Consider the following 15,965-nt stretch of genomic DNA (forward strand, 5'->3'; position numbering starts at 1 on the left):
TAGCACAGATCTTCCTGGTGTGGAACCAAGGTGTGATCTAGGAGAGGAGGACCTTCAACCTCTGTGATGCAGGGGTTCAGCTACCTGAGGCAGCTGAACCCCTGCATAGCTACAGCAGAGACTGTGTACCTGAGGGATGATAGGGTTTCTCTTCAATATGAATTCTCAGATGTTGAGTAAGATTATTCCACTGACTGAGCAATTTGCCACAGTGGTTGTATTCAGAAGGCATTTTCCTACTATGAGTCCTCTGAAGCAGACCGAGGTTTGCCCATGCGTGAAAGATCTACCCACGTTTCTCATACTCATCGGGTTTCTCTCCACTGTGAATCCCTCAGTGGCTAGTGAGGGATGAACTAAGGCTTACACCTTTTCCACATTCACTGCACTCGTAGGGCTTCTCTCCAGTGAAGAAGACCTCACACGTCTAGTTGAAGATAGCTTGTCACAAAAGGCTTTCCTACATTCTTTACAGTAAAAAGGGCTTTCCTCCGGGGTGGGTCCTATGATGCAGATAAAATCAGAGTGGTAACTGAAAGTCTTTCCATATTCACTGCATTTATAGAACTTCTTTCCAGCATGAATCCATGTATGTCAAGTTAAGGAAGAGCTGTCACAAAAGGCTTTTCTACATTCTTTGCCCTCCAGGAGTTTTTCCCCACTGGATAAAATCAGAGAGGTCTATGAAGGTATTTCCACATTCACAGCACTCATAGGCTTTCTGTTCAGTGTGAATATGCTGGTTCTCTGTGAGGTGTCACCTGTGATTGAAGGCCTCCTCACACTCAGTGCATTCATATGGCTTCTCCCCAATGTGGATGCTGTAGTGTTGAGTGAGGCCTGCCCTTTTGAGAAGGGTTTTCTCATATTAATCGTATTAACAGGGCTTCACTCCAGGTTGAGTCCACTGATGTTGAAGATGGAAGCAATTATATTTTTAACATGGATTTGGTTATTTACTGAGACTTCAGCAACTGCGAATTTGTAATAAGGTCTGAGTGGCTGGGGAGGCTGATGCAGGAGAGGGAGCTGACCAGAGGCACAGAGCAGATGTGCAGAGATCAGGTGGGAATCTGTCAGCATCATGCAGGCGAGAGATGATGATAGCATGGACAAGGTGTTAGTGGTGGAGCTGATGAGCTGATGGATTCAGAAGATGTGTATGATGTAGAATGGACAGACCTCAGGATGGCTAGATGTTGGGCTTGCTGGTGATAGAGGTGTTGGGCTGTTGCCTGTGTTTCCTGCCTTCTCAACTTTCTAGATGGCAGGGTCATTCACTACAACTAGGGAGGTAGGAGGAGTGGTCAAGATCATGAGTTCCTTCTCAGGCATGATGAAGATGAAATGCCTTTGAGACACTCACGTGGAGATGTGGGATTGAGGAGAGGGGTGAAATTTTGGAACAAACTCCAAGGAGCTGAGGAGGGGTTGGGCAGAAACATGTAGCTGGCTGTGCAGCCAGAGGGACTACCAAAGAGAGACCATCACTCTCATGTGGTTCCAATCAACAAAGTGATGGCTTCAGGTGCTCTCAGCAGCCCAGCTGTGGGACAGGCAAGGTCAAAGACACCTAAACGTTTTACAGAACAGAAGCGATGACATGGGGAAAGGATTGCTTCTGAGTGTCTGATTGACAAACAGAAAAATGTATGCATATATGGAGAGATAAATGGATAAAGAAGGTGGGAAATGGTGGGATGCAGAGTATAAATGGAGGTATTAATAGTAGAGAAAGAAAGGCTCTTTTCATCTGAGCTCTGAAGGAAATGTATGATATTACTTTTATTCATTATGATTAATGTCATTACATACATGATATCAATATCAATATCAAAGCTAACTTTTTGTGAGGCACTATGTGTCAGGTACTATACTAAGTTTAATATATTTTCTAGTTAGATCCTCAAATAATCCAATGGGATAAAATGAGATAATATTGGGTTGGCCAAAATGTTCGTTCAGGCTTTTCTGTAAGATGTTTCATTTGGAAAAACACAAACGAACTTTTTTGGCCAACCCAGTATTATCACTATCATTTTCTAACTGTAGGCTGAGTGTAGCAGACTAAGTAGAGGTTCACCAAACCCACTTTCTCTTCTCCTTGGGCACACAGCTAAGCCATTTCCTAGCTCTGAGAATACAGGTGTGGCCAAATGCCCAGGTTTCATTAGTGGGATGTCAGTGCAGTGGTGATGGCAATGTTATGTGTACAAGTGGGTATGACTTCTTTCATTCCTCTCTCATTTCCCCTCTGCTGGACAGAGAATGCCAGGAAAGCCTAAATTAAGCCACATGTTGACAATAAAAGGTACCTTGTTTCCTGAATAGCTGTGTGGTACAGAGCTTCCCACTGACTTACGCAGATCTTGACATGAATGAGGAAAAGAAAAAGACAAAAACAAAACTCCCTGTGCTGAGCTGCTGAGATTATAGTTTCTAGCATTAATTTAAATAAGCTGGCATTAACTTAGCTTATTTCTAACAATGATGAGATCACTCAACATCCCCATGGTCACAAAGCTGAAGAGAGACAAAGCCAGGTGTTAATCTCAAAGATATGGAGCCTACAGCCTGACATTTACCTGAGACAACCTACTCCTCCCCAAGTAATGGGGAAGAGTGTAACTGGGTGAGAGGACAGGCCAAAGGGCTCCATGGCCGCTGGGCCCCCAGGGAGGTCACAACAAGAGGCTTCCCAGTAGTCCCCTACTGGTCTGCAGGGTGCAGTGACCCACCACCTGTTGACTATTGGTCACCCACCTGGACAGGAACTTTAGGAGAGGCCTCTCTTCAGCATGCATAGATTTTGCTCATTCTTCAGCAGGTGGACCAGTTCTGGTTTTGGAATAGGATACTCTGATCATGGAAAAACAGGACAGCAGTGTTTGAGTAAAGGCACGAATGAACCTCTCTTTATCAGTATGATATTCAAAGATGGGATCTTGGAATGAGGCTGCTCCCACACCTAGAAAGAAAATGCTGACCTGTGAGTGACCTGGAAACCAAGAGCACAAACACCATCCTTGGACCAAAGGTCTATAGAGGGTAGTGATGGCTGTCTACCTAACACCCATTCCCCCCGATCTCCATCCCACAGAGTCAAATTCAAGGGTACCCTTTCCTTTATACACAGCCATGGGACCCCAGGAAGGTGACACCCTCATCTTGGAAGCTATTTTCAGTGTTCCAACCTCCCTGGGCATCAGAAGCACTTGGGAATGCCCGGTTTTGACCATGAGCCAAATGGAACGAAATTTCTGGGGAAGAAGCCTGGACAAGAATGCCTTAAAAGCTCTCCAAGTCACTCTGATTCACTCTGTTATAAAGCAGAAACTAACACACCATTATGAAGCAATCATACTCCAATAAAAATGTTTAAAAAAATAAAAAATAAAAATAAAAAATAAAAATAAAAAATGAATGAAGCTGTTAAAAAAAAAAGGCTCTCCAAGTGATCCAGGTACCCAGGGAGGGCTGAAAAGTATAAGTCAACTGATGCCTGACTGTCTGACCTCTTTCTGTTTCATCTGGGAAATGTTGAGTGTTCTGCTATTCTGGAGCTATGACTTGTGATGGTGCAAAGTGAGGCAAAGGGAATCTGTATAAACCAGAAGACATTTGCATCAACAGTCTCAGGACAGAAATTAATCCTTGTACTATGAATCTCACAAAAAAGGATGTTGAGTGAAAGACTCCGAACATAAAGCAGTGTACACTGTGTGATTCCATTCATATAATGTTCAGGAACGGGCCAATCCAATCTCTGGGTGTGGAGGTCAGCAGAGTGGTGTCTTTGGTGGGGAACTGACTGAGAGACTGGGGAAAACCTGCTTTGGGGCAAAAAACGCTCCACAACTTGATCCAGGTGGAAGTCATATGAGTGGGTACACGGAAATATGTACAATTGAGCTAGACACTGAAGACTGTACATTTTATTGAATATAAGTTATACCTCAAATAAGCATACTCAAATAATAACTCATGCTAAAAACTGTCATAGTTGTCTTTGGGTAGCAGCTTCCTGGAGGGGAGAGAACTGGGTTCAGAATGAGCAAAAGATACTGTGAGAATTAGTGAAGTGGCAACAGTCATGTCAGGAGCAGGGCCTGCCAGGGGGTGTGAGTGACCAGAGCGCATTAGCTGTGTCCACTATTATAAACTGCTTTTTAAAAAACAGTTGACCCATATTTTGTTTACTTAAATTGATTTCTTCAGAAGGGGAATCTTGTATCACTTGTAAATGGTAAAACTAGATTCCCTTTTCACAAATAGGTTACCATCAAAATATAACAATGAAAACAGAATTATGTTGTAAGTTCCAGCAAGCTTATGTGGCCTTCCCTGCAGTATGAGTCAGGGGCTGCTCCTTGTGTGGAAAAGGAAAATTAGCCAAAGTTAGGGGAGACATCAATGATTTCTCACTAAACTAAGACTCTTCTGACAAGAATCAGAGGCAGGAAAGAGAAGGGGAAAAGGAACGGCTTTCTCAGGTATCCATCAATGCCAGCTGATATTGTCTGCACACCCTCGAACATCGTCTTCTGTACCAGCAGAGGATTGTGGCCCAGGCCTTAGGAAGCAAGGGATGATCATGCAGGCATCTGGGAAAATAGCCTTTAAACCGAGATTGTGTAGTTTCACTGTTGCTAGGTGGCCTGCCTGACCCATGGCCGTTTTGGAAAATGGTCTTTCATCTCTAGCCCCTGCTCACTGGGTTATGGGGACACCTAATCCAACAAAGCTTGACCATTCAGTTTCACTCCAGTGAGAATCTGGAATAAGGGCCTCAGACTAAGGCCAGCCTGTACTAGGTATTGGAGTGAAGGTGGGCTTCGTTTAGTTCTTGATTTTACTTCCTGTTTTTTGGCCCTTCATCGTGCTTGGCTGGACACAGGGAGACCAGGAAAGAGGAGGTGGGACAGGAACACAGCAGGAGTTATGGGTGGGAGGGAGGGTGGACTCCAGGGGCCTTGTCTACCAGTCAGGCCTGGAGTGAGAGGGTAAAATGAAGAAAGAGGCTGCGGGTTCCCCACACAGGAGGGAGGTGATCCTTACCCAGTAAGACCAGAAGACTGAAGGTCTCCAGCATTACCTCCTGATACAGGGTCTTCTGTGCCAGATCCAATTGCCCCCACTCCTCCCAAGTGAAGGTCATGGCCAAGTACCTGAAGGTCATCGACACCTGGAAAGTCAAACGGAGACAGCCACCTTGACTTTGGGCCTGTTAGATGAGATTAGAGTCTGTTGCTTGGTCACTGCTAAAGATAGAGAGAGACTCAAGGCCTTAATCACCAAGCACATCTAGTGAGCCAAGCTCTTTGCTGTGTTCAGTGTGGAGGCTGATGCTGCCTTTGACATAATGCAGTTGTGCCAGAGAGAAATGCCATCAATGGGGGAAGCCATTGGAGAATGACACAAGGTTAGGACAAGTCCATAGGACTATAAGGTGCAGACAGTAAGTGCTCTGGTGTGTCAGAGAATGGGAAAATAAGATAAAAATTCCAATAATAATGGCAGCAGCAGCTGAGCCTCACTGTGTATCAGCACCATGCCAAGGGCTTCATATGGTCTGTTAAAGTGTCTAAAGTCCCAGGTCTGGACCCAGATTCCTAGGTTTCAGTCCATCCTTTAGAAACAAAAATTTGCCAGGTACATGACCTTGGGGAAAGCACTTCATTTTTTTTTAACCCTCTTAACAAAAATTACTTTAAAATAATTTTTATTGGAGTATAGTTGCTTTATAATGTTGTGTTAGTTTCTACTGTACAGCAAAATGAATCAGTTATACATATACATATATCCCTTTCTTTTTTGATTTCCTTCCCATTTAGGTCACCACAGTGCATTAAGTAGAGTTGCCTGTGCTCTACAGTAGGTTCTCATTAGTTATTTATTTTATACATAGTATCAATAGTGTATATGTGTCAATCCCAATTTCCCAACTCCTCCCACCCTCCCTCCCCCCTTGGTATCCATACATTTGTTCTCTGTGTCTCTATTTCTGCCTTGCAAATAAGATCATCCATACCATTTTTCTTTTTCTTTTTTCTTTTTTTCAGTATGCAGGCCTCTCACTATTGTGGCCTCTCCCGTTGCAGAGCACAGGCTCCAGACATGCAGGCTCAGCAGCCATGACTCACGGGCCCAGCCGCTCCGCGGCATGTGGGATCTTCCCGGACCGGGGCACGAACCCGTGTCCCCTGCATCGGCAGGTGGACTCTCAACCACTACACCACCAGGGAAACTCCCATCCATACCATTTTTCTAAATTCCACATATATGCGTTAATATATGATATTTGTTTTTCTCTTTCTGACTTACTTCACTCTGTATGACACTCTCTAGGTCCATCCACATCTCTACAAATGACCCAATTTTGTTCCTTTTTATGGCTGAGTAATATTCCATTGTATATATGTACCAAATATTCTTTATCCATTCCTCTGTTGATGGACATTTAGGTTGCTTCCATGTCCTGGATATTGTAAATAGTGCTGCTATGAACATTGGGGTGCAAGTGTCTTTTTGAATTATGGTTTTCTCTGGGTATACTCCCAGCACTGGTATTGTTGGGTCATATGGTAGTTCTACTTTTAGTTTTTTAAGAAACCTCCAGACTGTTTTTCATAGTGGCTGTATCAATTTACATTCCCACCAACAGTGCATGAGGGTTCCCTTTTCTCCACACCCTCTCCAGCATTTCCTCTTTGTAGATTTTTTGATGATGGCCATTCTGATTGGTATGAGGTGATACCTCAGGGAAGTTTTGATTTGAGTCTCTCTAATAATTAGTGATGTTGAGCATCTTTTCATGTGTTTGTTGGCTGTCTGTATGTCTTCTTTGGAGAAATATCTATTTAGGTCTTCCACCCATTTTTTGATTGGGTTGTTTGTTTTTTTGATACTGAGCTGCATGAGCTGCTTGTATATTCTGGAGATTAATGTCAGTTGCTTCGTTTGCAAATATTTTCTCCCATTCTGAGGGTTGTCTTTTCCTCTTGTTTATGGTTTCCTTTGCTGTGTAAAAGTTTTAAGTTTAATTAGGCCCCAATTGTTTATTTTTATTTTCATTACTCTAGGAGGTGGGTCAAAAAAAGATGTTGCTGCAATTTATGTCAAAGAGTGTTCTGCCTATGTTTTCCTCTAAGAGTTCTATAGTGTCTGGCCTTACATTTAAGTCTTTAATCCATTTTGAGTTTATTTTTGTGTATGGTGTTAGGAAGTGTTCTAATTTCATTCTTTTACATGTAGCTGTCCAGTTGTCCCAGCACCATTTATTGAAGAGGCTGTCTTTTCTCCATTGTGTATTTTTGCCTTTGTCATAGATTAGGTGATCATAGGTGCATGGGTTTGTCTCTGGGCTTTCTATCCTGTTCCATTGATCTATATTTCTGTTTTTGTGCCAGTATCATAGTGTCTTGATTACTGTAGCTTTGTAGTGTAGTCTGAAGTTGGGGAGCCTGATTCCTCCAGCTCCGTTTTCCTTTCTCAAGATTGCTTTGGCTATTTGGCGTCTTTTGTGTTTCCATACAAATTGTAACAATTTTTGTTGTAGTTCTGTGAAAAATGCCATTGGTAATTTAATAGGGATTGCATTGAATCTTTAGATTGCTTTGGGTAATATAGTCATTTTCACAATATTGATTCTTCCAATCCAGGGACATGGTATATCTCTCCATCTGTTTGTGTCATCTTTGATTTCTTTCATCAGTATCTTATAGTTTTCTGTGTACAGGTCTTATGCCTCCTTAGGTAGGTTTATTCCTAGGTATTTTATTCTTTTTGTTGCAGTGGTAAATAGGATTGTTTCCTTAATTTCACTTTCTGATCTCTTGTTGTTAATGTATAGGAATGCAAGAGATTTCTGTGTATTAATTTTGTATCCTATGACTTTACTAAATTCATTGATTAGCTCTAGTAGTTTTCTGGTGGCATCTTTATAATTTTCTATGTATAATGTCGTGTCATCTGCAAACAGTGACAGTTTTACTTCTTCTTTTCCAATTTGGACTCTTTTATTTCTTTTTCTTCTCTGATTGCCATGGCTAGGACTTCCAAAACTATGTTGAATAATAGTGGTGAGAGTGGACACTCTTGTCTTATTCCTGATCTTAGAGGAAATGCTTTCAGTTTTTCACCATTGAGAATAATGTTTACTGTGGGTTTGTCATATATGGCCTTTATTATGTTGAGCTAGGTTCCCTCTATGCCCACTTTCTGGAGTTTTTTTAACATAAATGGGTGTTGAATTTTGTTGAAAGCTTTTTCTGCATCTATTGAGATGATCGTATGGTTTTTCTCCTTCAATTTGTTAATATGGTGTGTCACATTGATTGATTTGCATGTACTGAAGAATCCTTACATCCCTGGGATGAATCCCATTTGATCATGGTGTATGATCCCTTTAATGTGCTGTTGGATTTGGTTTGCTAGTATTTTATGTCTATGTTCATCAGTGATATTGGCTTGTAATTTTCTTTTTTGTGTGATATCTTTGTCTGGTTTTGGTATCAGGGTGATGATGGCCCCATAAAATGAGTTTGGGAGTATTCCACCCTCAAGCACTTCATTTCTTTGAGCCTCAACTTCCCCATAGATATAGTAGTTACCACATCACTAGGTTGTTCTGAGAATTAAAGAAAAAATGTTGCAAAAGCAAACACTGGAGTGAACGGCTTATGTAAGGACTGAGTGTGTGTGTGTGTGTGTGTGTGTGTGTGTGTGTGTGTAAGAGTTTGGAAGTTTCTTTCTTCTTTTTTTGTAATTATTAGCAATTATATTTCTTAGACCCATATCAGATTTACAGAAAAAGTCAGCAGATAATAGAGGATTCCCATATTTACCACTTCCCTCCCCAGTTTCTCCTATTATTAACATCTTACATTAGTATGGTATATTTGTTACAATTAATGAACCAGTATTGATATACTATTATTAACTGAAGTCCATAGTTCATTCTGACTACCTTAGTATTTATCTAATGTCATTTTTCTGTTCTAGAACCCCATCCAAGATACCACACTGCATTAGTTATGCCTCCTTAGGCTCTTCTTGGCTGTGACGGTTTCTCAGACTTTGCTTGTTTTTGATAATCTTGACAGTTTGGGTCAGGTATATTGTAGGATGCCCCTCTATTGGAACTTAACTGTTGTTGTTTTTTTCATGATTGTGGGACTTTTCTAATGGGCCTATCGTTGTGGGGGAGGAAGATCACAGATGTAGAATGCCATTTTTACCACATGATAGGAAGGGTACATACTATCAACATGATTTATGGCTGCCTATTGATGTTCACTTTGATTACTTGGCTGAAGTAGTGTTCATCAGGGTTCCCCACTGTCCATACTGTACTCTTAGAAAGTAAGTCACTATGCACTGCCCATACTTGAGGAGTGGGGAGTTATACTCCCTCTCCCTTAGTGTGGAGTATCTACTAAGTTTTTTAGAATTCTTCAGCACAGGAGATTTGTCTTTTATTCCCCATTTATTAACTTATTCAATAATCTATTTGTATCAATATGTATTCATATACTGTTGTACTTTGAGGTCTAATTTTATACACACACACACACACACACACACACACACACACACACACACATATATACTGTTAACTCAAATTTTTCCATCTTTGGCTAATGGGAGCTCTTTCAGTTGGTTCCCTGTGTCTCTTTGACATACTCCCATAATTGTGTGTTTTTTTGGAGAACTTCCTTACTTTCTGACATTACTAGATTGACCCAGTCCTAGACTCAGCCACTTCTCCAAGGAGCCTTGATTCATTTTATTAGAGAATTGTATTAGAATCAAGATCTGAGCACTAGGTGTGCTCACTGTTACTTGGGATGTCATTGCTTTCAGGCCCTCTCAGCTACAAAACAAAGAAATATGTGTATACACTAATCTGTATCTGTGTAGACCATCTGTATCTATATAAAATTAAACATGAGTTCTTACTGATGCCTCCACTCTAATCCACTACCACATGGATCATTCTAGTCTCCTTTCTTTACTTATCTGTAAATTCCTGCTCCAACAGTGAGACACCTGGCTCCTACCACCCACCATCCATTTACTTAATAGCTCAATTCCAGGGTACATATATAGCACTATCAGAATTGTTAACCTGTACTCCTGTGGAGACAACTTTATCAACTAAAGTGCATATTTGCAGTTCAATTTGCCTTTAGTCTTATAGATCCCATTCATTTCCAAAGTTACTTAGATAAGCACCTTTTCCCCATTCCCTCTGTGACGTTGTTTCATACAATCATAATACAATCATAATAACAATCATAATAATAGATTCTCTGGTTGCAGTATGCTTTATTTTCTGGGATCTCTCAATCTCCTAAATTGTTATTTTAATTTGCACACATTAAGGTTCACTTTTTGTATTGTACAGTTCTATAGGTTTTGACAAATATATAACAGTATCAGAGAATAATTTCACAGCCATAAAAATCCCCTGTGCTTTATATATTCATCCCTCCAACCTTCCCTCTAACCCCTAGCAACCACTGATCTTACTGTATCTATAGTTTTGCCTTTTACCAAATGTCATATAATTAGAATCATACAGTTGCCTTTCCAGACTAGCTTCTTTCACTTAGCAATTTGCATATAAGAATACACATTAAAAAGAAGAATTTAATGAGTCCCCACATATAGATCACTCAGTTTCGACATTTATCCTAATTTTTGCTACTCTCGTTTCATCTGTCCCCTCTTTTTTTTCCTGGTTGGAGCAGTTTAAGGAAAATCTTATAATTACCTCAGTATGCATCTCCCACAGATAAGAACATTAAAAAAATATAACCATGCCAATATCATACCTAAAAAATGTAAAAAGATTCCTTAATACTCAGTTTGTACTTAAAATTTCCTGATTATATCAAAGATGGCATTTTATTGTTGGTTTGTTCAGTTCATCATCCAAACAAGACCAGTCCCTCTCTCTCTCTCTCTCCCTCTCTCTCTCTCTCTCTCTCTCTCTCTCTCTCCCTCTTTCAATCTCATAAAGAAGAAAAATCTTTTGTCATCACAAATGAGATGTTGGGCGATGGAATAAATTCTTACATCAAGCTCATTTTGGTGTTGGTTACAAATATAAACATCAAGAGATTTTTTTCAGAGAGCCCAAGAGAGAGTAGATATTAATTAGAATGAACTTTCAGCAAAGCAAGCTGAATTTTGTTTTGTTTTGTCCTGGTGTTGCATTATTTCTGCACCATATCCACTTAACATGAGCAGAAGTAAGAAGAACTACAATCCTGCAGCCTGTGGAACAAAAACCACATTCACAGAAAGACAGACAAGATGAAAAGGCAGAGGGCTATGTACCAGATAAAGGAACAAGATAAAACCACAGAAAAACAACTAAATGAAGTGGAGATAGGCAACCTTCCAGAAAAAGAATTCAGAATAATGATGGTGAAGATGATCCAGGACCTTGGAAAAAGAATGGAGGCAAAGGTCGAGAAGATGCAAGAAATGTTTAACAAAGACCTAGAAGAATTAAAGAACAAACAAACAGAGATGAACAGTACAATAACTGAAATGAAAAATACACTAGAAGGAATCAATAGTAGAATAACTGAGGCAGAAGAACGGATAAGTGACCTGGAAGACAGAATGGTGGAATTCACTGCTGTGGGACAGAGTAAAGAAAAAAGAATGAAAAGAAATGAAGACAGCCTAAGAGACCTCTGGGACAACATTAAATGCAACAACATTTGCATTATAGGGGTCCCAGAAGGAGAAGAGAGAGAGAAAGGACCCGAGAAAATATTTGAAGAGATTATAGTCAAAAACTTCCCTAACATGGGAAAGGAAATAGCCACCCAAGTCCAGAAAGTGCAGAGAGTCCCATACGGGATAAACCCAAGGAGAAACACGCTAAGACACAGAGTGATCAAATTGGCAAAAATTAAAGACAAAGAAAAATTATTGAAAGCAGCAAGGGAAAAATGACAAATAACATACAAGGGAACTCCCACAAGGTTAACAGCTGATTTCTCCGCAGAAACTCTACAAGCCAGAAGGGAGTGGCATGACATATTTAAAGTGATGAAAGGGAAGAACCTACAACCAAGATTACTCTACCCGGCAAGGATCTCATTCAGATTCAATGGAGAAATCAAAAGCTTTACAGACAAGCAAAAGCTAAGAGAAATCAGCATCACAAAACCAGGTCTACAACAAATGCTAAAGGAACTTCTCTAAGTGGGAAACACAAGAGAAGAAAAGGACCTACAAAAACAAACCCCCCAAAATTAAGAAAATGGTAATAGGAACATACATATCGATAATTACCTTAAACGTGAATGGATTAAATGCTCCAACCAAAAGACACAGGATTGCTGAATGGATACAAAAACAAGACCCATATATATGCTGTCTACAAGAGACCCCCTTCAGACCTAGGGACACATACAGACTGAAAGTGAGGGGATGGAAAAAGATATTCCATGCAAATGGACATCAAAAGACAGCTGGAGTAGCAATACTCATAACAGATAAAATAGACTTTAAAATAAAAAATGTTACAAGAGACAAGGAAGGACACTACATAATGATCAAGGGATCAATCCAAGAAGAAGATATAACAATTATAAATATATATGCACCCAACATAGGAGCACCTCAATACACAAGGCAACTGCTAACAGCTATAAAAGAGGAAATCAACAGTAACACAATAATACTGGGAGACTTTAACACCTCACTTACACCAATGGACAGATCATCTAAGCAGAAAATTAGTAAGGAAACACAAGTTTTAAATGACACAATAGACTGGACAGATTTAGCTGGTATTTATAGGACATTCCATCCAAAAACAGCAGATTACACTTTCTTCTCAAGTGCACACAGAACATTTTCCAGGATAGATCACATCTTGGGTCACAAATCACACCTCAGTAAATTTAAGAAAATTGAAATCATATCAAGCATCTTTTCTGACCACAACGCTATGAGATTAGAAATCAATTACAGGGAGAAAAATGTAAAAAACACAAACACAGGGAGGCTAAACAATATGTTACTAAATAACCAAGAGATCACTGAATAAATCAAAGAGGAAATCAAAAAATACCTAGAGACAAATGACAATGAAAACACGATGATCCAAAACCTATGGGATGCAGCAAAAGCAGTTCTAAGAGGGAAGTTTATAGCAATACAATCCTACCTCAAGAAACAACAAACATCTCAACTAAACAACCTAACCTTACACCTAATGGAACTAGAGAAAGAAGAACAAACAAAACCCAAAGTTAGTAGAAGGAAAGAAATCATAAAGATCAGAGCAGAAATAAATGAAATAGAAACAAAGAAGACAATATCCACTTAGCACTGCCACCTGTGCAGAAAATAATCTATGCAAATAGTTGGTCTACAGAAGTCATGCTCAAAGTGTGAAGCAGAGACTACTGAAGCAGAGACTCTGGCAATGGAGCCCAGCAATCTCTGTGTTAACAAGCCCTCCAGGTGATTCTTTGCTTAAAAAATAAGTTTCTGGTGTACAGCATTATAATTCAGTATCTGTACAAACTGCAAAGTGATCACCACCACAAGTCTACCATCCATTACCATACAGTTGACCCCCTTTGTTTTTGCCCATTCCCCATCCCCATTCCCCTCTGTTAATGACTAATCTGATCTCTGCATCTATGAGTTTTATTTCACTTGTTTGTTTGTTTTTACAGTCCACATATGAGTGATAAGGGGTTAATATCCAATATATGTAAAGAACTCATACAAGTCAACAACAAAAAACCAAACAATCCAATTTAAAAAATGGGCAGAGGATCTGAATATTTTTCTTAAAAAGACATACAGATGGCCAATTCAGGCACATGAAAAGATGTTCAATGTCACTAATTATGGAAAATGCAAATCAAAACCACAATGAAAAAGGTATATGTAGGGCAAACAAAATGAAAAAAAAAAACAACAACCCACAATGAGACATCACCTCACACTGTTAAAATGGTTATCATTGAAAAGATAGGAAATAACAAATGTTGGAAGAGGGTGTGGAGAAAAGGGAACCCTAGTACACTGTTGGGACTGTAAATTGGTGCAGCCACCATGGAAAACAGTATGGAGATTCCTCTTAAAAATAGAGCTACCACGCGGAGCGGCTGGGCCCGTGAGCCATGGCCGCTGAGCCTGCGCGTCCGGAGCCTGTGCTCCGCAAATGGGAGAGGCCACAACAGGGAGGGGCCCGCATAACGCAAAAAAAAAAAAAAAAAAAAAAAAAAAAAAAAAGAAAGAAAAAATAGAGCTACCATATGACCCAGCTATTCCATTCCTGTGTACTTATCCAAAAACCACAAAAATACTAATTTGAAAAGATATATGCACCTATATGTTCATTGCAGCACTATGTACAATAGCCAAGATACAGAAACAACCTAAATTCCATCAATGGATGAATGGATAAAGAATATGTATATATACACAATGGAATACTACTCAGACATAAAAAAGAATAGAATCCTATCATTTGCAACATGAATGGTATTATTATGCTAAGTGAAAAAAGCAGATGGAGAAAGACAAATATTTCCATGTCTTTTGTGACTTGACAGCTCATTTTAAAAAATCATTGAGGGGCTTCCCTGGTGGCGCAGTGGTTGAGAGTCCACCTGCCGATGCAGGGGACATGGGTTCGTGCCCCAGTCCAGGAGGATCTCACATGCTGCGGAGCAGCTGGGCCCATGAGCCATGGCTGCTGAGCCTGCGCGTCCGGAGCCTGTGCTCCACAATGGGAGAGGCCACAACAGTGAGAGGCCCGCGTACTGCAAAAAAAAAAAAAAAAAAAAAATCACTGAATTCCATTGTATGTATATACCACAGTTTTGTTTTGTTTGTTTTATTTTGTGTGTGTGTGTTATCACTGTTGTTGTTTTAGTCCAGTCACATATAGAATGACATCTTGCTTTTGGTTTTGGGAAATTATGAATAAGGCTGGATTCATGTGCAAGTTTTTGTGTGGACATAGTTTTCAACTCAATAGAGTAAATACATAGCAGCATGACTGCTGGATCATATGGCAAGACTATGTTTAACTTTTTAAGAAATTGCCAAACTGTCTTGCAAAGTGGCTGCATTAGTCGGCTCGGGCTACCATAACAAAATACCACAGACTGGGTGGCTTAAACAACAAAAATTTATTTTCTCACACCCCTGGGGGCTGGAATTCCAAGATCAAGACATCAGAAAATTCAGTTTCTATGAGAGCTCTCTCCCTAGCTTGCAGATGGCTGCCTTCTTGTTCTGTGCTCACATGGCCTTCCTCTGTGTGCACACATAGAGAGGGAGAGAGACAGATCTGGTATCTCTTCCTCTTTTAATATAGACACCAGTCCTATTGGATTAGTGCTCTACCCTTCTGCCCTCATTTAACTTTAATTAACTCCTTAAAGACCCTGTCTCCCAATATAGTCACACTGGGGGCTAGGGCTTTAATACATGATTTGTGGGGTGAGGGGACCCATAACAATAGCTATACCATTTTGCATTCCCAGTAGCAATGAATGAGAGTTCCTGTTGCACTACATACTTGCCAGAATTAGGTATTATCAGGTTTTTAAAAATTTATTCAGTCTAATAGACGTGTGTGGGTATCTCATTAATTTCTTAATTTACAATCTCTAATGGCATCTGATGTACATCTTTTTATATGCTTGTTTGCCCTATCTATATCTTCTTTGGTAAGGTATTTGTTCAGATCTTTTGCCCATTTTTCAACTGGGTTGTTTGTTTTCTTACTGTTGAGTTTAAGTGTTCTTTACTTCACATATTTTGAAGCTCTGTTGTTAGGAACATCCACATTAAGGGTTGTTATATCTTCTTAGAGAACTGACTTTTTTATCAGTATGTAATACCTCCCTGAAAAATTCCCTTGCTTTGAAGTCTGATATTAATATAGCTACTCCTACTTTCTTTTG

This window comes from Lipotes vexillifer, unplaced genomic scaffold (assembly GCF_000442215.2).
Source record: "Lipotes vexillifer unplaced genomic scaffold, Lipotes_vexillifer_v1.1 scaffold182, whole genome shotgun sequence".
In the NCBI taxonomy this organism is placed as follows: domain Eukaryota; kingdom Metazoa; phylum Chordata; class Mammalia; order Artiodactyla; family Lipotidae; genus Lipotes; species Lipotes vexillifer.